Source organism: Vicugna pacos, chromosome 30, assembly GCF_048564905.1.
Source record: "Vicugna pacos chromosome 30, VicPac4, whole genome shotgun sequence".
NCBI lineage: Eukaryota > Metazoa > Chordata > Mammalia > Artiodactyla > Camelidae > Vicugna > Vicugna pacos.
In genome coordinates, this window is record NC_133016.1 from 16061452 (window position 1) to 16088003 (window position 26552).

Here is a 26552-nt window from a genome sequence, read left to right on the forward strand (position 1 = left end):
TGTGTGTCAGTATGTTCCTGTGTTTGGTGGCCTTCCTGAGGGGATGCACAGAGAGGTGTCACCTTGGAGCGTTCTGTTTTCTCTTCAATGGGGTAAACACGGACTGAAGGAAATCCAAAGATGTGGCCCTTCTCTGGGACGGGTTTGGATGAGTGATTGGCAGTAGGTTGTGTTAATACGTAGGGAGTCCACCTCCGCTCCTCTGCCCACAGTACAGTTGGGAGCGACGTGCTTTGTTGGTGTATGTGGCATGTAAAAATTACAACCGTGTGCTTCTCTTAGCACCCAGAGAGTTCACTGATGTATGACGTAAACCCCCACGAATAGCCGTAACCCCACCCCAGGACAAGGGCTCATGATAAACTAATCCCAGGAGCTCAGATTCGTACAGTGCTAAGTGCCCCGCGCTGCTCTGAGCACTTTAAATATCAACCCCCTCAGTTCCCGCAGCAGCTGTAGAGGGTACCACTCTCATCCCCGTGTCCCAGATGAGGAGACGGGAGCGCAGGGAGGACGGGCAGCATCAAGGTCACCGGCGTGGAAGTGGTGGAGCCGGGATCTGAAAGCGGGCTGTCTTGCTTCACGGAGAGGTTAGGACCAGCCACGCTGCGAACAGAGGCCACTCCGCGCGCTCCTGAGCGTGTTTTCTGTTCGCTCCTCGGTCGGGACGGGGTGTGGCCGCTCTCCTGCCGCGGCACTGGACCTCTGTTAATCCGTCCTCTCTCCGGTGCTGGCTCAGGGAGGCTTGCCCTCTCGGGATTGCATCCTGAGCTTCCTTGCCTTCAATTTTCCATCTGCATTTGGCCAGTGAGAGGAGAGGCCGGCCTTTATTGGCTGTGAGCCCCCTCCTCTGCGCCCTCGTGGGGGTGACCCCAGTTACCTTCGGGTCTGTAACAGCTCTCTCCGTTTACTGAGGCAGAAGAGGATGAAGGCTTCCAGCCTGTGCGGTCCCAGTGCCTTGCCATCACCGGGGGTTCCCTGAGCCCTGCCCACACCTTGGTAGAAAAAAGCCCTTCATTCATTTTTTTTCAAATTGAAGTTTAGTTGATTTACAGTGTTGTGTTTCTGGTGTACAGCACAGTGATTCGTTGTATCTGCGTGGTCTTCTGCAGACTATGGAGGTATTATAAGACATTGAATACAGTTCCCTGTGGGCTACGGTAGCATCTTGTTTATCTGTTTCATAGACAGCAGTTTGTATCTGCTAATTCCAAACTCCCCATTTGTCCCTGCCCCCTTAAAATGTAACACTTTGAGCGTGTTAATCTCCTTCTGCAGGAATTCTAACATATACAGGCTTCTTAGAGTTACCAGTTGCCCCCTGCTTGAGTCTCCAGTACTCAAAAACACTTGATATTTTTAGAATAATTTTGCAAAAGATAAATGAAAAAAAACCCAAAACTTAAGATTTAGGGCAGGGCCAGGCAGGCCTGTCACCTCGGCTTCGAATGGAGAGTAACAGTCCCGTTCGTGTGGGACGCTGTGCACTTTCCCAGGTGGTTTTAGGTGCGTGTGTTAATAGCAGCCTTTACAGTGCCGTGTTCCATGCGCCCTTCTGAGGGCTTCGTATACATCATTCTGTTGAATTCTCCGAGCAGTCTTAGGGGGTCGGGTTCCTCCTTGTCACTCTCATGTTGCAGATGAAGGAATGGAAGTTGATTCCGAGGGTGAGCAACCTGTTCCAGGCTGTGCAGGCAGTAAGTCATGCACGTGTGATTTACACCCACATAGCTGATGCCGGAGTCCGGGCTTTTCAGTAATATTCTTATGTCTCCTCCTATTGATTTTGCTCTTGGAGCAACTGGGAAGTAGGCCAGTCAGGTATAGTTCTGTCTCCTTTGTTGCAGTTGAGGAAAGTGAAGCACAGAGGGTTGGAGTGACTTCTCCAAGCTCCCGGAACTAATTAGTCTGCAAGTGTACATGGCAGGACTGGTGATGACGGGGAGGTCTTGCTGGGGAAGTGAAGCAGCCTTCGAGGCAGCTTTGCTTTGTGCAAAGAGCATTAGCCTTGGGGTTAAGAGACACAGGTTGAGACCCTGACTGAGGCTTCCTAGTTGCTTGACCTCCAGGAATTCCTACCCTGAGGCTTCGTGTCTTCATGCATCAAATGGGAGCAATGAGTCGTCCTTCACAGGGTATGTGAGGATGCTGTAAAGCAATTGCATAAAAGTGTTAATCACAGTCGTTATTTAATATATGTTTTAAAAAGGTGTCCCCATAAATCATCAAAGAGCAGAGCCGTGAATTGAGGGAGAGACGGGGAAGCAGAGGGTATTGGGCCTCCGACCTTCCTGGTGCAAGCGATGAGTTCCTTGTAAGTGTGATAACTTCCGCAGAAGGCTGCTGTGGGCAAGTGGGGCTTCATCCAGCCCTGAGCCCAGACTGAACATGCGCTCTGTGTCACTGGGGAACCTGGACGTTCTGTCAATGTGAGGGCTTTATTTTTGTGATGTGCTTTACAGTAGAAACTAATTATAATTCTAACAGTGCATGGCCAGGGAAAACCTTGAGACAGAGCTTTCCTTGGTGTCACATCAGGTACGTTCCTGTGAGGACAGGCGTTTTACAAACAGGATGATTGTATCTGTTACGTGGTGCCTTGATCTGAGTGGTTTTAGGGGCTATTCTCAAGCGCATTTGAAATCTGAGGCTTTTCCTAATCATCTCTGTAGGAAGTAATTTCTCACCCCTCTAAACTGAGGGCGAATTGATGTCTGTACCATTTCTCTGAGTGTACTGTTTCTGCTTTGAAAATGTTTATTCGTGTACTTTTCCCCCTCTCCATATTGACAGTTTATATGTATTTTAAAAACACTGTAGCCTTTACCACTGCATATAAGTGTGTTATGAATGAATTAAGTTAATTTTTTTCGGATCTGTGTTAGGCTGGGTGCATCTGGCTTTCTTTGAAAACACTGACCATTTTCTCTGTCAGGGACTCAGCTGGACAGAGGGGTACAGAGATATGTCTTTGGGCTCTGGGGCCTGACGAAGGTGCAGAGAATCACAGCATGGATATATGTCAAGTCCTGTAAGAGACTGTGTACAAGGGACAATGAGTTCTTTGGCAGTTACATTGAAGACAAATGTATTCACCAAACATATTAGAAATCCTTATAGATTATTTTCCTTGATAAGATCCAGAATAAATACATAAATACAGTAAAGCCTCCCACAGCCAGAATGCTTGGGGAATGAAGTGTGGGTTTCTGGGATTTTCCGGTCAGCAGAGAGTTAACCTACACGTTTGTGGTTGTGAAAATGCAACGTGAATCCTGTCATCACTGAAACTATCCTAAAGATCCACTAGATGGCGCTATGTTTCTAGGAAAAGCAGAGCTTTCAAACAAAACTCTAATCGCATTTGAATTCCCGGGCACTCTTCCCTCCCTTTTTATTCCCTGGGAAGCTGAGTGTTGAATGAAAAATTGAATTTCGAAAGGTTTAGTTGAAAATGAGAGACCATCAGAAGTTCACTCAGAACACATGAACTGAAACTTGCAAGGGAGGTTTTCACACATTTTTATGATGTTTGACTTATTTTCAGAAAAATGAGAAAAGAAACGGGAGGGTCAGTACCCAAGCAGATAGTTTTGTCAGATGGATTTGCAGACAGCAAAGGAGGCAGTGTGGCTTATCATTGCCTTTGCTTGATTTTACTCTTTGGTTACATTTTTCTAAATTAAAGGTAATACAAGCTTATTTTAAAACTATAGACGATGCACTTTTATATATACAAAATATATATTTTATTACATATATACAAAAAAAGTGAGTCTCGTCACCTGCCCCTAGGTATGGCCCCTCTGGTTCTTTTGTTATGTGTTTACAAGCATATTTCTCTTCATAGTGAGAGACTGAGTACACAAATGGACAATGGCCAGAATTTATATATATTTATATAAAAATAGCACTCTGATCTACAGTCTGCATCAGCCAGCCAGGAAGCTGCCTGTTAGCTGTAAGTCACACTTGTAGGAGGAAGTCAGGCCATGATCTCTAGAAACCAGTCCAGAAAGTGCAACAATAACTTCTCCACATTTAGCCCCAAACAGCCAGCCCTTGATTAATCGCTGACAGAGCTCTTCATTTCTGTCTCAGGTGTAATTTAGGGCTACCCAGAGAAAGCCAGATACGTGCGCCTAGACAGATTCCCCGCTTCTTAGCTAAGAAATTTCTTAAAAGACTGCTGGTACATGTCCTTTGCCTTTCTTTCCCTTTCTTGTGCCTGCTGTTTGCAGCGTTCATGCGATGCTGTGTGCGCTCTGTTGAACTGTGAAGATAAGAGCCACAGTCTAGGGATGAGCAGCAGAAAACTGAAGCATCCTGGTACCCGGTGGTGCTCAGCCACCGTGCAAGCCCTGGGTTCCCTGTGTCCATGTCAGAGAGACAAGGTCTTTTTAGTTTAAACCACTTTTTTTCTGTACTAGCTTTTACAGACTACTTTATGTTTTTCATAGTAAATTATGTCTCTTGTTTCCTTTTATCAGGATTGGTCCTGTCTGTCTTTCTCCAGTCTCACAGTGTTTCTGTGACATGGCCAAGGGGGTCGTGGTCTGCTCCCACAGGGTTTGTTGCTGCACACCGACTGCTGTTGCTGGCTGCTCTGGTTGTTTCAATGAAATCTGCAGCCATTATTACAGCTGCAAAAGTACAGAGTCAGCCTCTGAATGGTTGATCGTCCGTGTTGTCATAGCCTCATTCATGCACGCGTTCAATGAACCTGTCAATCACAGAGATTAAGCTTGATTCTAAAAGGGAATCCGTTGCGTAGACACTATCACTTAAGCTGCTTTCATTCTACACAAATCTCGCAGACATATCTGTCTCCCAGTTGTCTCTTCACGTGTGTTTATAAAGTCAGCTTGCAAGCCCTGTGATTAGTGAGACATGGAAACAGCTGATGTATCTGTTTTCCCGTGGCTTCACTTAGCTCAGAGGCCTCCAACCTCTGTCTCAGCTGCTCTGGGAAGTACTGAGGATTTAGGGGAGTAGGTACGTACAGAGTGGAAGGGACAATGCCATGGGAGGCGGAGATAGTGTGGGCAAAGACACCCATTGGGCAAGACTAATTTTCTTATGGCCGCATCATTCACTCCTTCGCCAGAGCCACCATTATCTCTTCGCCGGTTTAATGCTGCAGCCTCCTTACTGATTCCTCTTTGGCGCCTCCCCAGTCCAGTTTCTGCTGAACAGTCGGGGAATCCATGCATCCTACGCAGTATTTACTGCCTGGGCCTTAAAGAGCCTGATTAAAAGATTAACTAAAAACCCCAAGTAAAAATGACAGCTACTGCTGCGAGCTCCTGGTGCAGGGTCTTGCGTTGCTGACCACGGAGTGTCGGAATGTCTCAGTTCTCATGTCTCTCACGTGTGTGGCTTGTACGGTACATGTACACCCAAGACATTATTGACACATAACAAATTAAAGCTGGCAGATGTGCTAACAAAATCAATTTGCTACAGTTTCCCTGCAGATAGACATGAAATGTCTTGGGTAAGGGACTCACTTTTCTTAATGGCACAAGGTCACCTTTCGGGCAAGTGGTGGCCTATGGTCACTTGAGTACTGCATGCTAGGCCTGTGGATAATATTTGGTAAAATGAGATTTAAAACAAAGCCAGCAGATTACAAATACATCCCCAGAGCACTGTGTACAATTGATATTATATCAACACAACTCCATTTTTGTTGAGTAAATACCTCACTGTATTTATTCCAGTACTGTTTATTACTACTACTATTATTACTTTTTAATTTTTTTACAAAAGAGGAATATCAATTTTAAATACGTATACTCGAAACGTATATGTCAGATGTCAGTTCCACAAGGGAAGACAGAGTTGTAGCTTTAATCTAATCACCATCTTTTCCCTGTGGTGGTTCCGTAGTATCTGTCAGCAGTAGAACCTGGATGGTGGGGGGTGGGTAAACCTGGAATAAGAAATTTCCAGAATCTCTCTATTGGGAAATAATCCCACTGATGTAGGTTCTCAACTTTCTTAATCCAGAGCCTCCCTGGATTTTTCCTTCTAGCACCAGCTTGGGAAGTGCAGGCTGACTTCTTACTGGACTGTATCAGCTGGGGAACCAACTCTCCATCACTTTTCTTCCCGCCATTACTATGGGCTGAAGAATTTGGGGGGATAAATTCTTCTCTTCACTGTTAACTCCACTTCGGTGGTTTGAGGGGAATTTCATACGTCTTGCTTATGAGTAGAGAAAAGGGCAAAATTTCCTAAGTAAAACCTGAAATGCTAAGCACTACTTTAAAATAAAATCCATTTTTAATAACATTTTATAATCCATATTCTTGGAGTTGAAATCAATGGCCATGGAAGGCACAGAGTTGAAAGAAAAAAATCCGTGAATATGTTATTCTAAAGAAAGTTCCTATCAAGTTAGCATAGGATTAGGATTAAGGCTAGGCGGTTTTAACTACCAGTTTACATTTTTTAAAGGTTTTTTTTTAATTGAGGTATAGTTGATGCAAAATATTACATAAGGTCCAGGTGTACAGTATGTGATTCACAATTTTTAAAGTTGATACTGCGTTTATAGTTATTATAAAATATTGGCTACGTTCCCTGTGCTGTACAGTATCTCCTTGTAGCTTATTTATGTTAAACATACTAGTTTGTACCTCTTAATCCCCTACCCCTGTATTGTCCCTCCCCCCTTCCCTCTCCCCGTTGGTAACCACAAGTTTGTTCCCTGTTATCTGTGAGTCTCTTTTTTGTTACTTTTTAGTTTTTAGATTTCACATACAAGAGCTATCATACAGTATTTGTCTTTTTCCATCTGACTTAAAAGTTACCTGGCATTATGCTAAGTGAACTATCCATGTTGTTACAAATGGCAGTATTTCATGCTTTTTTATGGCTGAGGAGTATTTCATTGTATACATATGTCACATTTTCTTTATTCATTCGTCTGTTGACGGACACTTAGGTCACTCCTTGGCTAGTGTTGGCTATTGTAAACAGTGCTGCTATGAGCATACGGGTACGTGTATCTTTTTGAATTAGTGTTTTCATTTTTCTTATTATATACCCAGGAGTGGAATTGCTGGATTGTATGGTAGTTCTGTTTTTAGTTTTTTGAGAAACCTCCATACTGTTTTGCACAGTGGCTGCACCAGTTCACATTCCCATCAACAGTAGACGAGGGTCCCCCTTTCCCCACATCCTTCTCAGCATTTATTGTCTTTTGGCGATAGCCATTCTGACAGGTGTGAGTGATGTCACATTGTGGTTTTAATTTGCATTTCCGTGATGATGAATGATGTTGAGCATCTTTTCATGCAGTTTACATTTCTAATTGATTCAAAATATACATTTACAATTTACCTTTCATTCATTCCCTCTTATAGCCTGAATTATCCAGTCAGGAAATTCAGACATTAAGTAGTGCAATGCTTCCTCCAGTTCCCCTGTTTTTCTCCCATGGAAATTCCTGCGTGTCTCAGAGAGCTAGTTCACAACTGACCTTTTAGGATCTGTGTGCTCCTTGTAGGGTGGGATCTTCCTGTGTGCCTGGTTTCCCCTGCCATATTGCAAAACCCTTGAAGGCATATTTTATGTTTAAAACCTCTTTTTGCATCGTAATGGCACCTAGCAGAGCGCCTTACACAGGACGTTCCGGTACATGTCAGGTTACATTAAACTTATCTTTCTCAGAATTTGAAAACTTACTGTTCAGTAGGAGAGTAAGTGAATTTTTTGTCCTTCTCTAGAAAAATGACTTACTCAGTTAAAATTTCTAATTAATTTCCTTTTGTTTTTTGCCTTTTTCACTGTTTCTTCCCTCGCGAGAGTTTATAGACAATGCGCTATCTTCATGTTTTCCAGCGTGCTGCTTTCATTTCCATATAAATATATATGGTGCTTATTCCCCAGTTTCTATTTACAAATTTCCTCCATTTAAAACTTTCATGTTAATGTTGGAACCAGTCAGTCACTGAGGCTGCCGTCTGATGAGAATATCGCCTGCCCTGGGGAAGCCCGCGGGGCCAGACGGCAGTTCTGTCCAGCCATTTCACTATCTTGGATTAATTTGGTATAAGGCAGGGTGGCTTAGGAAATACAGAGTGATTTAGGAAAAGTCAGCAAAGGTAAATAAAGTTATTTCTTCCTCATTTTTAGGAAATAGTTTTGTCACCTTGCTATTACTATTTTTTTTCCTGCATGAAGTTTACTTTAAACATTTAGCTGGGTTGCAATAAATAATCCAAATCCGAGATTGCCCAGATACTAAGTAGAGGAGGATTTTCTGTTAGGTTCCCAAGTGTTTTCAGCCACAGTGTCTCCTCTTCCCAGATTTTCCCTTCCAGCAACTGCCTGTTGTTCCCTTTTGTGCCGGGCTTCTGTTTTTCAGCGCAGCCTTTCTGTGGGATCAGCATTAGGGTCAGAATTTTCTACAGTATTTTATACTTCCTCGTCTTTTCCACCCTTTCCTCAGTGTCTGAGTACGTTGGTTTGCATACAAACACACACAGACACACACAACATACCCATCACCCCTCCGATGGTTTTACACCTTTGGGGAAATGAATTTTTATGTTTTCTCTGTTGACAATTTTGCATGACTCAGTCTGGCAGGCAGTTACCTGGTGACTATAAAAGAATGTGTACAGGTAAAGGGGGAAGAAAGCAGAGTTAGCAAAATTGATCACACATGGAGGAAGTGGACAGACAGAGTGTGACCCATGGAGGTGCTGATACTCATCCTTGTGTGTGTATTTATATATAATTCCCTTTGGACCTCTCCACCTCTGATACGTGTGTGAAAAATACCTAATTTTCCTTTGAGAACTAATCTGTGAATTTTAGGGCTAGTGTTCAAGTAGGGCTTAACGTGTGGGTCCAGTCGCTTTAACGTCTTGAGTTGGTGCATCCTTAAAACATTTTATCTTGACTCATGAAGCAAAGTTAAAGGCAACTCCCCCAAAGCTATTGCTGCAGACACAGTGTTCTGTGTTTTTATTCTAGAAGGATTTGTGGTGTTCAGATTTGGTTACCTGGGCTTCTCTCCCAATATCCATTGTGAGCAATTTTATCCCGTGCCTGAAATTATAAATTAACGTCAGCTGATAGACTGTGATTTACTGGCTACAGCTCAGTAACGTCACTCCTTTTATTTTATTAAAGTCAGTTTTGTTAAGCTCTGCTCGGGCTCATGGAGTCTCTCCGGGGCATAGCATTAGACTAATTGTAAATTCTGCAGTAAACCCGTGGAGCCACAGTGCATTGGTTTATCATTCAGGTGTAGAAACAATGGCGAAAATGAGCGTTTCCTCAACTATCTAACATTTAATAGGGATTTTTACTGGGCTGAGGAGCAAAATGCTACATCTAAGTCTTGGGTAAGCTCTGTGTCCCCCTGAGGCTTCTGTTCATTTATACTATATGACCTCCTCGCATCAAGTTAAGTCAGTGGGAGTTCATTCAGCACCCACGAAATGTCCATCAGAGTTAGACACGAGGTGGGTGTTCTTAAGTAACTTGCTGTCTACCAAGCAGGACGTAAGGTTCACTGAGCTGCAGACTGTTGTCTCTTTCTCTCCAGTATCCAGAACATGCTGGGTGCCTACTAGGCTCTCAATAGTAAAGATTGTTAAAGAAATGAATAAAGAATATTGTGTTGCGTCAGCAAAATTATGGAGTGCCTTCAGACTGGAAACTGTAAAGGTATTTTACCACCGTTCAGCAGGATCTGCGGTTAGAGTGTGCGGGAGGGTGGGAGTAAAGGAAGCTGGGTAGACGTGGCTTCTGTTAACCACCAGCACGTGGATAGGTGTACGTGGGTGCTTGTGTGTTCTGGGGCTTGGGAGTAGATTGAGACTGAGGTTGAAAGTGTGGATGATGTATGGAACGTGAGCTTCACCCACGCACATCAAAGTGAGCTTGGGAATGCAGATGCCTGGAACCTAGGAGTGCTCAGTGCCCTCTGCAAACATTCTGACCAGAGACCGTCTGGCTGCACCTGGCACCTTGGCAGTGCGGAGCTTATTACTCATGGGCAGATAATTCCACTTTTGGACTGTTCCATTTACGGAGGTTTTTTTTTTCTTATATTGAGGTAAAATTTCTACTTACTAGTCCTTAATTGTACTCCCTAAAAAGTATTTATCACCGTTTCTTTCTCTGTCATGGGATGGCATCATTTTAACATGACTCATTCTCATATCTCATTCTCTCTCTCTCTTCGGGGACTTCTTGCTAGTAAAATAAATGCTTGCAAATAACATTTCCTGGATCATATGTTTCACGCAGGCCATGACTTCTGGTCCTTCTCTGTCTACTTGCTTATCCACAGCCTCCAGTGTGTCTGCATTATTTTTTTTTTTTTGAATAGAGGGGTACTTCCCATACTGTAAGATGGGCACATCTTAAGTCTACAGTTTGAGTTTTGACAGTTTTATACACACCCCTGTCAACAGCATCCCAGTCAGTATATAAAGCATTTTCATCATGCTGGAAATTTCCTTTATGCTCCAGGGAGACAAACCCTCTTCTGACTTCTATCACCATAGGCTTTTTTTGTTTTTTGGACTTCATATTAGTGGAATCAAACAGCACACACTCTTTTTCACTTGGCTTCTTTTAGTCAGCATGTTTGAGATTCATCTCTGTGTTGTGTGTGTGAGTAGTTTGTCCCTTGGCGATGCTCAGTGGGATTTCGGTGTGTGAATACACCCCCGTGTGTTTCTCTCTGCCGCCGTTGCTGACGTTGGGTGAATGCATTACTCTCTGCCTTTGATGACCATCAGTAATCTGACCAGTGCGTGCTGGAAGAGGACTGCTGCCTCCCTCGCTCTGGCATTGCACTTTTGTTAGTCTAACATAAGATTGCATTAGTTACCACAGCATCTGTATCGTGCTGTTGACATGCTGGTGGATTGAAAAGAGCAGAGCTTTGCAGCAAGAGGTTCAAGTCCCCGATCTGCTTCTTGTAATCTGTAGGACACAGGGGAATTGTATTGTATCTTTGGACCACTGTAAAATGGGAACAGTAATAATGCCTGAGTCTCTGATACCTGTGGGTAGAAGCTTACAGCACTCAGTAAGTGTTAGTTTGTATCTACACCTGCCTACCCGCTTTATGCTGGAATTACTGTCTATGAGAACATGCTGTAGTTTTGTCAGCCCCTCTCTCTTCTGTACTTATGCACTTTCATAAACTCAAGGGCCACATTTTCACATTTATCTTGTTTATTTTCATGTAAATCCAATCCGTCATTTTACTCCATTGAGACCACCTGACTCTTGATCAACCAGCAGGGTTGCTGTCTGCCTCGGCTCTTGTCTATGGATTTGATAAGCAGATCATCCTGTACTCTTTCAAGTCACTCTTAATATTTGGACAGAACAGAAGAAAGGGTTTAGCATAAAACTGACAACCACCCTTAGTTTGAAATTGATCTGCTAATCAATACTCTTTGGGTCCTGCTGTGCTGGCGGCTTCAAATCCAGTGAACTATATTATTTTCTAGTTATCTTTTCCTAAGATATCAAGAGCTATAATTACACAAACTATAGGATTCAGAGGCCTTGGACATTCTACAAACATAAAGAGTAAATTGTAACCACTCCTCTGGAATACGTCTTTAATTCATTAAAATATCCTGGAAAAAAATTTTAATAGCTGACTTCATAATTTCAAGTTTTTAAAAGGTCATCCCCGACCTGCCATAGAAAGAATGTTGCATATCTTGTTCAAAATGAGTCATCAGGGAAAAAACCAGAAATATAATGATATTTAATATTCTGTAATTTAACCATTTTGCCATTTCTGTGTACTTTTTTATGTCTTGCAAAATTAATAGCTTTCTTGAGATTTTTAATGAATAAAACTGCATCGGATTCTTTCTTTGCATTATAACTTCTCAGATAATTTAAAAATACCATTAGATAAAACAAAGAACAAAGGTTAAACAGAATCGTAATCTTTTCTAAGTATATTATCCTAGCTTGATTTTTAAAAGTATCATTTTGGTTGAACTTGACAGTTCCACACATTTACCTAAGAATATGTGATTTGTTTTTAGTGGTTATTTTCTCATTCTTGACCGTGAGAGCTGATCACGTGATTAAGCAGGGCCTTGATACATGAACTACTGTTCCAAATTTCTTTCTCCTTTGAAAATTAAGGACCATTAAATTCACATAAGGGAAAAAAAAGGCAGGTTGACTTGGAAGATCCTGACAGCAGGGCACATGCCAGTTATTTTTACCTCTCATTGCCTAGCATTGTGCTTTACACAGTGTAGGCACACAATAAACTCTACTAAATTGTGTTGAAGGGGAATTCAGTGAATTCTGATGAGCTGTTTACACATACGATATGAATTTCACATCTAGCAGTGTATTTTCGGAGTTCATCATTCTTACTAAACATCGTCTGCCTATGTACTTTACTGTTTTGAAACTGTCAAAGGAGGAAAGTGTTTCTTGTCTTCGGTAATTCTGTAGTTGGCAATAGTGTGGTGTATAAGATCGTTAAAAGGAAATCAGCTGGGAGGGTGACATCTTCAAAAACCTTCCGAATAACACTCATGTAACCTGTTCTCTCAAAAGACACCTCGATGATGAAAAAAAAATTTTTTTCTGTACAAATTTGCACCAGAACAATTTTCTGTAGCGGTTAGGGAAAAAAAAAATCAAAATGTAAACTCACATGGAGATCTCTGTAGTCGCGCTTCTTGGAAAGGTGAGAACTTGTAAGGAGGCGTGACCTTGCGCTGAGTCTTTGATTTGCAGTCGCTAGATGATCATTATTTATTGCCTTGTTTACAGGACTCATAGTCACTTCCTATTAGTTGCACATTCCTTCATATAAAGAGGACTGTATTCACACAGAAATCCTACACTTGTCTTTGAGAAGCCTCCAGATCGCATTTTTCTGATCTTTAATTTTGTTTTTTGTTTTGTGTAAGGGGAAGTTAGCAAAATGAGGAAAGAACTAACGAAAAACATTTTCATCGTTATCGTCATCACCTTTGTCAGTATTGCAATTGAAATGAACTTTAAGGCTAGAGCTTTGGCATGAATTATTACTGTTTTTTTAGCTCTTGAATTTGAAGTAGATGGTTTTAAGAGAGATGTCTGTTTACATGTGACTTAGTCTGGCAGATAAATCAGGGATCCTAACACCAAATTTAATATCCAGGAGTATAATAAGGATTTGTGATGCTTCCTAGAGGACCCGAGGTCTGTAAACCAATGAATAGTTTACAATGAGACATAAATATAGCCTATAAAACATGCAGCCTTTTCATAGAAAGTCTTGATGTGCTTGAGGTTTGGCAGTGATGAAAGAAAAATACCGTTCTTACAAATTTTATATAAAGATGGCTTAATGTTTCAAACATTAATAGGAGGAAATTTTATAGCCTTAATTGGACTGAAGGCATTACTGGCCTAGAAAAGGGGGAGCAACTGAGAACCAGAAAGACTCCCCTGAAGGTGAAATCCCATGGGTCCTGATTAAGGTTTGGCTTCTTTACTGAAAATTGTCTGCATTTGGAAATGATGGGACCAGGGAGAAATTCACTAAGAAATGACCTGGAGTATGTTCTGAAATAAAATGAAAAAAACCCCCGGATGAATAATTGATGACTGGGTCTCATCCTAAATTCTCATCTTCTTAAGGAACACATGAGCAGTCTGTTAGAGATGAGCCTCTCTTCATGAGGTGCCAGCCTCTGTTGACGTGACGGAAGCATTTGCAAGCTCAGTGCATTTTTCAAGTTCAACTTTATTCATTTATTTTCCTGCAGATCTGCGTAGTAAGTCATGGCTGCTTTGCTCAGCAATAGAAATGTTTTACATGTGCCCCTCTCTCCCAAGAGCCCTGACTTCCGCAGAGTTGCCTTATTAATTGTCCCTGAACATGACCTCAGAATCTCAGTACGTGCCTGTAAGCCCCACAGGCTGTGGTCCTGCTAGTGCTCTCCTGATTTCACTGCTGGGGTCCAGATGAATTGAAATGCCTGGCCATCCCCATCCTTTCATGAGGTTCTAAAGCTTCATCTAGTTAATTAAGAGAAGATGTAGGGAAATAGAGACCTTGCTTTTTTTTTTTTTTTTTTGCTAGAATCAGGAAATTATTCTCTAGATGAAAGAACCACCAGCTAGCAGCTGTCAGCTTAAGTTTGACCCTTTGCACAGGCATTTCTGGGTTACCTTAACAATGCAAAAAGAAGTGATCAGAAAGAGAAGGTTAAAAAAATGTCATTTAAAATCACATCAAAAAGAGTAAAGTACCTAGGAATAAACTTAACCAAGGAGATGAAAGACCTATAGTCTGAACACTATAAAACCCGATAAAGAAAATTGAGGCTGATGTAAAGAAATAGAAAGATATCCTACGTTCTTGAGTTGAAAGAATTAATATTGTTAAATTCCCATGCTACCCAAAGCAATCTACAGATTTAACGCAATTCCTATCAAAATACCCATGATGTTTTTCACAGACCTAGAACAAATATCGTAAAATTCATATGGAACCACAAAGACCCTGAATTGCCAGAGCAATCTTGAGAAAAAAAGAGAACAAAGCTGGAGGTGTCACTCTCAGACTTCAAACTATACTACGAAGCTGCAGTCACTAATCAGCATGGTGCTGGCACAAAAAACAGACTTGTAGATCAGTGGAACAGAATAGAGGTCCCAGAAATAAGTCCACACGCTTACGTTCAGTGAATCTGGGACAAAGGAGGCAAGAACATGCAATGGAGAAAAGACGGTCTCTTCAACAAGTAGTGCGGGGAAAACTGGGCAGATGCATGTGCAACGGTAAGGTTAGAACATTCCTCACACTGTAAACAATAAACTCAACTGGATTAAAGACCTGAACGTAAGAAACCATGAAATCCTAGAAGAGCACATAGGCAGACACTGTGACATATATCATAGTGATATCTTTTTTTTTTTGAATCAATCTCCTATGGCAAAAGAAATCAAAGCAAAAATAAACAAATGGGACCTAATTAAAATTAAAGACCTGTGCACAGTAAAGGAAAATATGAAGAAAACGAAAAGACAACCTACAGAATGGGGGAAAATACTTGCAAATGATATGAACAACAGGGGATTGGTATTCAAAATATATAAACGGCTCATACACTTCAATATCAAAAAAACGAACAACCCAATTAAAAAATAGACCAAAGAGCTGAATAGACATGTTTCCAAAGAAAACATATAGATGACTAACAGGCACATAAGATGTTCAATGTTGTTAATTATTGGAGAAAGACATATCAAGACAGTAATGAACTGTCACCTCTATCTCTTCACATCATCTCTCTATTCATGTCTGTCTCTGTGTTCAAATTTCCTTTTTTTTTTAATCAGGACAGCAATCATTGTTGGATGAGGGGCCCACCTACTCCAATAGGACCTCATCTTAGCTAATTCCATCTCTAACAGCCTGTTTCCAAATAAGGCCACTTTCTGAAGTACTGGGGGTTAGGACTTCAGCATATGAATTCAGGAGACGGATACAGTTCAACTTACAACGGCAGGTATCACTTTTGTAATTTTTTTCTTGAAGGAAAAAGTGAGGCAACTACAAAGAAAAGGACATGGGGGTTGGCGTTAAGGAGGCACAGACGTTCCAGACTTGGCTCTGCCGCTCTCCAGCTGCGCTGGGCAGGTCAGGAAGGTTTGACTTGGCTGATCTTGGAATCTTGTCATCCCTTTGAGCAATCTGCATCTCTGCCCAACGTGGCCGATTTTTCTGGGCCCAGGGAATTCTCCTTTGCTGCTGACAAACCACGTGGGCCCTAAGCAGTGCATCTTGTCCCCATCTTTATGTCCTGTGTTTAGCACAGCTCAGATCTTTTATATATGTATATATTTTACAGGGAGTTAGAACACTTGCCTTTGGTGAAATGGCCCTGATGTTCCCTGAGTGGCTCACTTGCAGCCAGCCTGGAATAATAATTTGCTGTAATTCTGTGCGTCCATCAGTCCCCCTACTACATATAACACCGCTTTTTATGTCCTCAGATCTTGGGGTGCTTATTTAGCACCAGGGGTTTTTAAGCAAAGGATTTCTTGACCTCAAGCCAGGACCTCATATAGCCCCTCAAATTCCCCTCTGTGATCTTCCTCCTCCGTGTAACTGACCCAGTTTATACTGTAGTTTTTCTGGAAAAGCGATGGCCCCTATCCGAGTGACTCTGTGGGAGAGTGAGTCCCTTTTCCATGAAAGAACTGTTGGACCAGGTTCACCCTGGGAGCCAGGTCAGCCATGGCCTTCCTTAAGCTCTTCTGGTGCCCTGGCTCCTTTCTTGAGAAGTGCTACTGTCACGTTTCACCGTACTTTCTCGGTTGTGGTCTAATAAGGTGACGCCAGGGTCACAGACACTGATGGGCCAGCATCCCCCCTTCAGGGTGTGATGGTCACTCCTGCCGATGCCGGATAACAGCAGTGTCTGAGAGGTGACAGACGTTTGCTTCACGCCAAATTCAAGCCCCTGCAGGTCTTAAGATGAACAGGATCATTTCAAACAAGACAGAGGAACAGTCTCCGCTGGCTTATCCTGTCTGCTTATTCGAGCTGGTGCTTATCACCGCAGTTCTGACATGCAGGTGATGCGAGAGCTGATGCACGGCAGGGACACGGGGTTGCAGACAGCTTGAGCGGATGGCTGCTGATGTAGGTCAAATGCTTTTGAGTGGCTTTACTTTTTGTGCTTAATCAGGGAACAGCGAACTGGATGCTGTAGTTTGGAAGGTGTGTTAAAATGCATGTATTGTCAGAATGAGGATGACTGTAATGTATTTTGCACATGTCATCATTGTATGTTTATGATGGTTTTTCAGTGCAACTCTTAACTTGGTTTCATCATTTTTACGTCCAGGCATTTCCAAACTGTCTGAACTTAGTGGGAATTCAAAATACTGAGTTGCATTTTCTTGTAAATTCTGGAGTCAGGGCATTTATGATTCCCATCGATGGATCTGCACCTTTAATTTTGTGGGTGATTAATTCCAAATGGGTGAGGTATTGGAGTCAATATGGATACCTGGGGTGGACTGGGTGCCTGTTTGGACTCCTCACTGGGGGTAAAGATAAAGGCCGCCTACTTGGTATAAAGGTTGACTAGTGGGTAGCGGAGTAGCTGAGCGGAGGTTAAGATCACCGTCTTGCTTGTTAGCTCCTTACGATGGCAGTGAGGAGTCAGTCCCTGCCGTTGGGTTTGGATATTCGGTTATAGTGCGCTTGTGTCTCACATGGAAGGTTTTAGCTGGATAAACAATCTCTTTATGGCTGCAGTGTGGAAAGAGAAAAAGTTTGAGTGTTTCTTCTGTTGATGCTCTGGCTCTGCGGAGTGATACGACCTGTAAAGTCTCCAGCTGGTGCTTGAGTGCTCCTGGGGCGTGCACCCTAGTTGTTCTTATCTAGGACACGCATGGAGTGGCAAACTGTGTCAATACCAGCCAGCGGGAAGCTGCTGTTTTACAGCCATGGGGGAAGTCCACTGGGGCTCAGTGCTTGGGATTTCTCTGACTTCCATATTCTTTGATTTTTTTTCCCCATATTTTCCTCTGGTTTTATGTCACAGGACTATCGTGGACGCCATGACGGGTACCATTTAGGAAAAGTGGTCAGACTTTGTGTGGGAGGAACGGTCTTCCTTACGAGCCATCTAGTCACGCTCTGTACATGTGTATACTCTGCTCCAAATTAGTTAACTTTGTTAAGACTGAACTTGGTGAGGAAGGAGACTGTGATAAACCATCTTAAGCCTCTTCATAGGACTTGAGGTCGATGTCTCTTGAGTATTTGTGAAATGAATGAATTCAGCCAAATAAGTGATTCTTTTAAAGACAGATTCAATTATTTTAGAAATGAGTTAAATTTTTCCTTCAAAAGACCTTTGTATCTTAATGCAGACTTTATCCCGATGACACAGAATGATGCTTAAGACGGGTCACTAGCAAGTCTGAAATCTTCAGTCTTAGTAAGAACAGACCCAGATTTACTGTCGGTTTCTTTCCTACATTGGCATCGGTGTAAACAAGCAAATGGCCAGTCTGAGAACAGATCCTACTCTAAATGTTTTCAGTTCAGGGAGATTTTCTAGTAAAATCCTCATTGACTCTCAGGGGGTCACATTCTTTTAGTTTCCGACCTTATGCTTTTTTTTTTTTCCTGGAAAGATTTCTGGTTCTGTTAAAGATTACTAATACAGAGAAGGAAATCACCTCAGTCTAACAAAGTGGTGTGCAGGGAACGCAAGCGTGATTGATTTGTAAGTGACACAAGCATGAAAGAAACCATTTACTCTGCTTGCAGAGTGGAAAAGGACTTTGTTGACTAGTGTGAATGGAGGATAGAATATTTCCCTCACAAAAGCTAAGCTCCAGAGAGCAGACATTCAGTCTGTTTCCTTTATTTATTCCTAATAACCTAGAGCACATAGTAGGCTCTCAACAGATGCATATTGAATCAGTTGCATGAAGGCATAATAATGTGATAGAGTTTTGACATCCAAGTGATACATCAAGTAAGGAAAGATATTTTGGCTTAACCTCCAGAAAACTGCTGTAACTGCCCTTACTGTCCTGGTTTGGAAGTGAACCTACACGCTTCTGTAGGAATGCAAAAGACAGCTATGATATTGAATCTGTTGATTATATAGGACAGATCCCTTTAAAAAGATGGGTCTCAAGTCTTTTGATTAAATCTCTCTCTTGAAAATTAAACCTTGTGCTTTGAGATAATCGTAGATTCATGTTGCAGTTGTAGGAAATAATACAGAGAGAGCCCAAGTACCCTTTACCCAATTTCCTCCAGTGGTAGCTTCTTACAGAAATACAGTGTCACAGCCAGGTTGTTGACATTGATACGGTCAAGCCAGAAAACGTTTCCATCACAAGGATCCCTCGTGTTGCCTTTTTTCTTTTTTCATAGCTGCAGCTCCTTCCAACTCTCCCAGACCCCTCCCGAACCCCTGATTTCTGATCTGTTCTCCAGCTCTATAATTTTGTCTTTTTACATGTTATATAAACGGAACCACAGCTGGTCACTTTTTGAGATGGGCTTATTTTACTCAGCATGAGATTGTGCTGGCAGGTGGAGGTTCAGCTCTGGCACAGATATGAGAAGACTGCCTGGCTCCATCAGGCAGGGAATGGAAGATCACAGCCCCACCGACCCTGCCCTGGCAGGGCAATCAGAACATGACCTGGTTTCACTGGCTGGGGATTGGAAGACTAGCTTTCTATTTGGCCGTGCCAAGACCATCCAGTGGGGGAGTTGGATGTCTACGCCTCCTTCCATGAGGGGAGGCTGAGCTGGGGTGGGTGCTTTGAAGACTAACTTCCTGCTTGGGCCTGCCCAAACCACAACTTCCCGTCTCGCTATATGGGTGCAGTAAAGAAACTTGGGGCACTCACTGCCTCAGGTCTGTAGGCTGGCTGCTTTCTTCTTTCTACCCTTCAAAGTCGTCCTGTGCTCGCTGGGTTGTGTCCAGGGGTTTTAGTTGCAGGAGGGAGGACCTGGGAGGAATGGGGCTACTCCCATCTTGGTAGAACCAGAAGTCTCTGAGTCTTCCTTTTCAACAGAATTTTGTACAGTTTTTTTCAGTGCACTTGATGAATTGTTAACTTTGACAGAGGATGTTAATTTTCATACTCTGTCTTAGAGTGTGTAATTTCTATTGCCATTCAGCATATATCCTGTACTTGAGACAAGTATCTGTATTAAATTCTTTGAAATAAGACTTTCATCAGGGTAAATATCTAAGGTTGATTTGATAGGTCAGCTTAGACGGAGAAAAAGACAAGGGTGTAGTTCTTTCTTGAAATTGTCTTATAATTTACAAGTGTTACTTTGCATATTTATTTTCTGAAATATCACTCTCAGACAGTTTGGCTGATGGAAACTATCCATCATTTTGGTGTTCTGAAGACTTGAAAGAGAATTCCTTACAATTGTAGAGCGGTTTTGCCATACTTCTAAGTGGAAGGGGCTAAGAAATTTTATGGTCGTCTAAAATAATTCATCTAAGCAGGTTTTCCATACTCAGACTGTATACTATTGATCATGTGTTACTTTACCCCTTGTTTTTATTATGTTCTTACTCTCCGACTCCCTTCTAGCTCCTTGGAGCTCTTCTTCCCACAAAGGCACAGGAACTCACCTCTTTCTTTGTAGAATTGGAGTAATTTCCAGGATATTTGCCTGTTACAGACAGAGATTAGGGAGGGAGCCAATAAAATTATATAAAGGAGATTAATTAGCTTCAGCCATTCAACTTTTTAGCTGGAGCTCTAAGTCAGATCACCTCTCCCAAGACAAATCTTTCTGAAGACAACCTCTAAAAGTCTAAATCTCTGGAGGCAACTAAACTAGGTCCTTATTAATTCAAAGTAAAGAATTCTAAGTAAGCATCAATTCGGGTAAAGAGATTTAGAAGAAATTAAATTGCCCAATGGTTTTGGTATATTTTGGGCAATCTGAACCCAATTTACAGTTTTAGTCTCTGACATTCACATGGTATGAGGAATTATTTGCACACGTGAACATTCACACACACATCATATAATAGTAGATTATAATCATAATCTAGTATTATAAATATTAGACCTAGAAATTAAATAATGTATTCTATACACTTTAAAAATCCCTTATATAACCTTGTATTTATTTGGCAGCTACTTGATAAATATTTGCTGAACAGGGGATTGATTTAGGTCATTCAGCTTTCCCGTCATTAACAACTTCTTAGGCACGATCTGTGGAAGTGGTCTGCCATTGTTGCCTTGAGTCATCTTTCTCAATACTTCTCATCACACCGCTCTGCTCTTATTCACAGTCCTGCCAGTCACAGCTCATCGTGAATGCACCCCATCTGCTCGATTCCACCTGTTTTTCCAGTGGGGGTTAGCCCTCAAGGCACTCCCCGCTTCAAAGCTGGTTATGCTTTTGGCCCCAGTGTTCAGCATCCATGCCATGGGCATTCCTGCCCATGTTTATGTGAGATCTTCCCTCTGCCCAGCACCAGACTCCAGCCTGCCATGTCTTCCCGCGTTCTCTTCTTTCTTGTTATCATCTACAGCTAAAATTCCAGCTCATTTCTCATTTCTTCCTTGATGCTTCCTATAAATACTTTAATGCATGCTGTTATATCCTTACATAATCATTAAGACACCATTGTACCTCAGAGATACCCCATTGTACATAATCTCACATTTTTTTTTCTAATTTTATTTTTGCTCCCCTCCAGCCAATGGTTTTTGTTACACTGTTGCTTACTCTGATGAGGTCAGATGCTCGTGTCATGGGTTCTCAGGACACTGTGTAGCACCTGCCAGCACTGAGATTGCTCAGAGCCTTTCTCCACACTGCCTCCTGGGTCTTAATTCTCATCACTTGACTCAGTCCTATTCATTTTCCAGGACAGCTCAGCAATCATTTCATCAGAGAAGACTTCTATAACTCTCTGACTAGGTCACTCTAATACTCTTTAGTAATTCTCTTTTGTAGCATTTGCATTTTATAATTATATATTAATTCATTCTGTTCATTCATTCATTAATCTGTTGATCACCTATTATGTGCCAAGTAATGTTTCAGGAGCTGGAGATAGATTAGTGACAAGACAGATACAACTTCCTGCCCTAATGCCCTTATTACATTCTTGTGGGAGAGGATAAGCACTAAAAAGCAAAGTAAGTAAGTAATATTAGAAGATCTATTCGTCAGAAAGGACTGAGTTGTGCTTTGGTAACCAGAAAGTCCACAGTTCCGGAGCCCTTAACATAACAAGATGTCCTACTCAGGAAAAATACGCTATGGGTCTGGGTAACTCTGGGGAAACTTTCCTCTGCAGTGGTTTGTACAGTCTGAGATGCTGCAGTCTTTAGCACCTCAATCTGAAAATGAAATCAGCTTCATGATTACCACAGCTGAGGAAACAGATCACTGGAGGGTCTTGCCTTGGCGGTTAAATACCTTAGCACGGAAATCCTGCTGATCACCCGCTGGCCAGGATTAATCATCCGCCTCAGTTTATATGGGGTTAGGGTTGAGGTTTTTGGTCAATCTAATACATTGATTTCATACTTATCCAATTTTCTTTTAGCTTTTGTTTTAAATTACTCCAGTCACTACAATATCAAGCTCAAGAGCATGGGTTTTGTAGCCAGACAGTCCTGGATTTTGCCTGCATATTACCTTTACTTTGGGCACATTACCTAAATGCCTTGAGCCCCAGTTTTCTTTGTACATTAAGGGTGCTGATAGTCATCTCATAAGAGTTCTCTGAGTATTAAATGAGAATATTTGCAAAGCCCTTAACATAAAACCTGTTGCTGGGAAAGAACTCCTCAAATGGTTTCTCTCTTTCTCACTTCCTCTCGCTGTAGGTCTGTGTGTACACATATACATCTGCAGACAAAATGCATATTTGAATGCGGTATATATTTAACATTTTGGTTAATGTGTATATTTCATATAATGTTGAAATATTGGTTGCCTCAAACACTTTTACTCTCACGCCAAAAGCAGAGGGAAAACTACCGGGGATTTGGAACCAGAAGCCTGATGTTTGAACCCCAAATGTACTATTTTTTATTCAGGAGGATTGTTCTCTCTGAGATTCCATTTTCTCATCTGCCAAATATGATGATGATAACTATATTCACCTTAGATACGTAACAGGGTTAAAGAGAGGCTGAAAATGGAATGTATATAATAGTGCTGTTACTATGATATGTCTTTCTCTACATAACATTATATGTTAAAATATCTAAGTGGTTCTTACTACTCTTCACATCCTATTTTATTTTGGGAAGATGATATCATTAAAGAAGATACTTTATCAGCGAATCCTGAGAAAATAGCAAAAGCACAGGATAGAACTTTTATTAGAAACACAGTGTCCAATAACCTGTTAAAAATGTCTCTAGCAACAAAATAAAAATCCAAGACATGACTTTAGGGGAGGCACTGATGTGGAACCCACAGCATTTTCCCTGAGTTTTATTCAGCGATATGTCAGACTCATTACCTTTGATTCATTGGGTTTCAGTGTCTGAGGCTGAGGACAGCACTTTCTGCAGCCAATCGTGAAAGAACAAATGATGCTGCAAGCGGGTAGCTCAGCGTCTTCACTGCTTTGAGGCCCGGGTCACTGGGAACACTTCAGTGCTGGGAAGTGTCGGAGACCAAGGCTGTTCTGGCCGTCAGGCTCATTGGTCTGTACCCGAGGCCTACAGCACATAGTAGGTACTCAGTAATAGGTATTTGTTGATACATTTCTCTCATTACTTCCTAGATATATGATGTGGGGCCATTGTTGCATGTGAGAAATGTGAGAATTAGGAAAGTAATCAAGAAGACCTGATACACGGATGCTGCAGCCTACTTTGAAATGTATGAGAAAGTGAAAGCCATATGCTTATATGTGGAATCTGAAAAATACAGCAGACTGGTGAATGTAACGTAAAGGAAGTAGCCTCACAGGTTCAGAGAGCAAACTAGTGGTTACCAGTGTGGGGAGAGGCAAGACCGGAATTGGGAAGTGGGAGGTACAAACTCCTGGGTGAAGGAGAGAGAGGCTCACGGATGTACTGTACACCATGGGGAATACAGCCAATATTTTGCAGTAACTAAATGGAAAGTACCCTTTAAAAATTGTATACGAATAGAAACTTTCAAAAACTGAAAGATACAATTGATGGAGGGAAAGAAGAGGGATGGTTAGATGAATAGGTATGTGATAAAGGAAATACTGCAAAGAGTTAATTGTGGAATCTAGGTGGTGGGTGTATGCGGGTTACCTGTATAATTTTCTAAGCTTTTCTTCTTGTTTGAATATCTTGGTAATAAAATGTTTATGGAAGTAAAATGAAACTAGAACTGAAGCGTAGAGAGACCAATTAGCTAGATTCTCTGCTGTTTTAAGAATTGGGGTGCAACAAAGCAGACAGATGTGTTCTGATGATGTTGTTGTTATTATTTGCTTCCTCTACAGCTAGAAGAGACTAGGTATTTGGCTGTAACAAATTAATCCCTAAACCTTAGTCAGTCAATACCCCCTAGTTATTTCTCATTCTCATGTTAAATGCAAGTTGACTTGGGGCTCAGTATAGGGCCTGTACTGACAGGCTCCATCATTTGCAATGTCACCAATCCTAGCAGAAAGGGAGGAAAGCATGGAGGGTCGCAAAGTGACTTTCAAATACAGGGGAGTCAAGGAGAGTTTGGTATTGGTTAGAATGAGTTAAATCTTCTGTAATGAGCCTGAGCATGACGTAGTGAGCTCAGTTTCCATGACTGCTTTACTCTTCTAACTTCTCGGTGACAAGCACAAATTGCCATGCCTGTGAATCTGAAATCTTTTTAAAACTCTGAAACACGAGGGACCTTTAGGAACAAATGATACACACTGCCACATAGTAGGGGCTCTAATAGGTTCCTTATTTGCACACCCAGACGATGTGCTGTCATTCCAGTGTTCTCTGAATTTATCAACAGGTCAAAAATACTCAGCACTTACATTGTGTCTGAAATTCTCTACCACTCTAAGGGGAGTAACAGACTTGGATCCTGTCCTCAAGTCATAATAATCCAGAAGCTAATGGGCACACAATAGAGAATAATTGTCACAGATACTGTTTTAGGCTCGATGGTAGTAGACACTATGAATAAAATAGGGTCAAAAAGACGTATCACAGCAGTAGGTGTGCTAGGAGTAATAGCAATAATAGTGACAGCAGCTCATGCTCACCCTGGGCCTCCTGTGCGTCAGGTAACATTCTGAGTCCTTTATAAATACTGCCCTCTCCAGCATCCCCATCACCCTTGGGAGGTTGGTGCCATCACTGACAGACATTTCATGGAGAAGCAGTGCTTTGAGTTCTGTCACTGAAGTAGATTAATATCGAACATGAAAAGGAGATGGAAGGACACCCTCAGGGAAAAGGAATTGTGTGCGTAAAGTTGCAGAGGGTTAAACAAGCAGAGGATGTGGAAGGGCAGGAAGGAGACCGGGCTGAATAAAGCTCAAGATCCAGGAGGGCAAGGAGTTGGATGGTTGGATGTGACCCGACAGTGGGGACCTTGAGACCCATAGGAAGGCTGAGTTTTCTGTTTTGTTTTTCTTTTTGTGGCATGAAGCACTTATGTCTGTCCATGAAAATGATAGGGGTCCCAATCAAAATAGAACATACACTTTAATGATAATATTATAAATCACGTCTGCAACAAGAGAAAAGATGAAAGGACCGATGCATAGCAGTGACACAGCGGTATGAAAGAACTCCAGTTTTTCATGACTTTTGTTGAAAATGGGGAGTAGAACAGTAGAAAACTCGGTCAGAATGTACACTTGCATGGAAGCTTAGACCAGCTACAAAGATTAGAAGGCACAGTCCCCAAGACTGCTTTCGTTTCTGACACCAAGTGCAAGTTTCAGGGGTTCCCCAAGCCACCTTTCAGTTCAGTAATTTCCTAGAAAGATGGACAGAGCTCACTGAAAGCTGTTACAGTCATTGTTATGGTTCATTACAGGGAAAGGATGGAGATTAAGATTAATCAAAGGAAGGACATGGGCAGAGTCCAGGGGAGTTCCAGATTGTGAACTTCTGTTGTCCTCCACCCATGGAGTCAGGGTGCATTACCCTCCTAGGACTGATGTGTGACAGTCTGTGTGGAGTATTATGAAACAGGGAAGCTCACCCAAAGCTCCATGCTCAGAGTTTTAGCTGGGACTCCATTGTGTAGGCGTGACTGATTGACAACCTACGTGGTTGATCTCATTCTCTGGGTTGGTTGATACTGTGTGACCCAAAGCCCACAGTCTGTTACATTTCTGGTCTGGCATGGCCAGTCTCCACTCAGACTATATGAGTGTAGCCAGTCCCCTCTTCACCTCCGCTAGCCTTCCTACTGCCCACCCCAAATCATGCTGTTGGACTGTCTGACATGACCCAATGCACCAGGCAAATAAAGGCACTCCTATCAGGCATTATATTCCAAGGGTCTGTGGATTATCTTCCAGAAGCTAAGGGCAAAAGCCAAACCTTCCACTAATTAAGGCCAGATTCTTTACTATACGCCCTGATTCCAATATATCGTTAATATTTACTGTATTCCAAACAACTGTGCGATGCAGAACAGTTCCTCCAAAACCAACTCTTTAATTTATTGGGTAATTTGCAACAAGTTACCTTCTTTATGTATTTTTACAGAAAAAAAAGCCATTGAACAGCTTTTTAAAAAGTTTCCTATCCAAGTACATTTGTAATTTCTTTGTAGAAATTTCTCATAGAAAGCCTTGTGTAGCTTTCCCTTTGTGGTTCTGTCTTTTTAGATTGGTGGTTACAGTGGGAGAGAGCCAGGTCCAACTCCATAGTGACATTTCTGTGGCTGCAGTGGGAGATGGAGTTGGCGTTGGCAGGGCTTTTGAGGTGAGGATGTGGCCAGAGTGACAGATTTAAGGCATGACATGTACAGGAGCAGGGCTGTAACTGACTTGACCTCAGCAGGGATCTATTTGGGTTAATCATACTTCAGTTCGAAGAAT

At 42.0% G+C, this 26552-nt stretch overlaps 1 long non-coding RNA gene and 1 pseudogene across 3 annotated transcripts in view; one reads left to right on the top strand and one right to left on the bottom strand.

Annotated features, from left to right (window-relative positions):
* The window catches only part of LOC107033654 (uncharacterized), a 347930-nt gene that overhangs the window by 74270 nt on the left and 247108 nt on the right, over window positions 1–26552 (top strand). The gene's annotated exons all lie outside the window — the stretch shown is intronic.
* Window positions 1–26552, bottom strand: part of LOC102541560 (small ribosomal subunit protein uS13-like) — a 91392-nt pseudogene that overhangs the window by 267 nt on the left and 64573 nt on the right.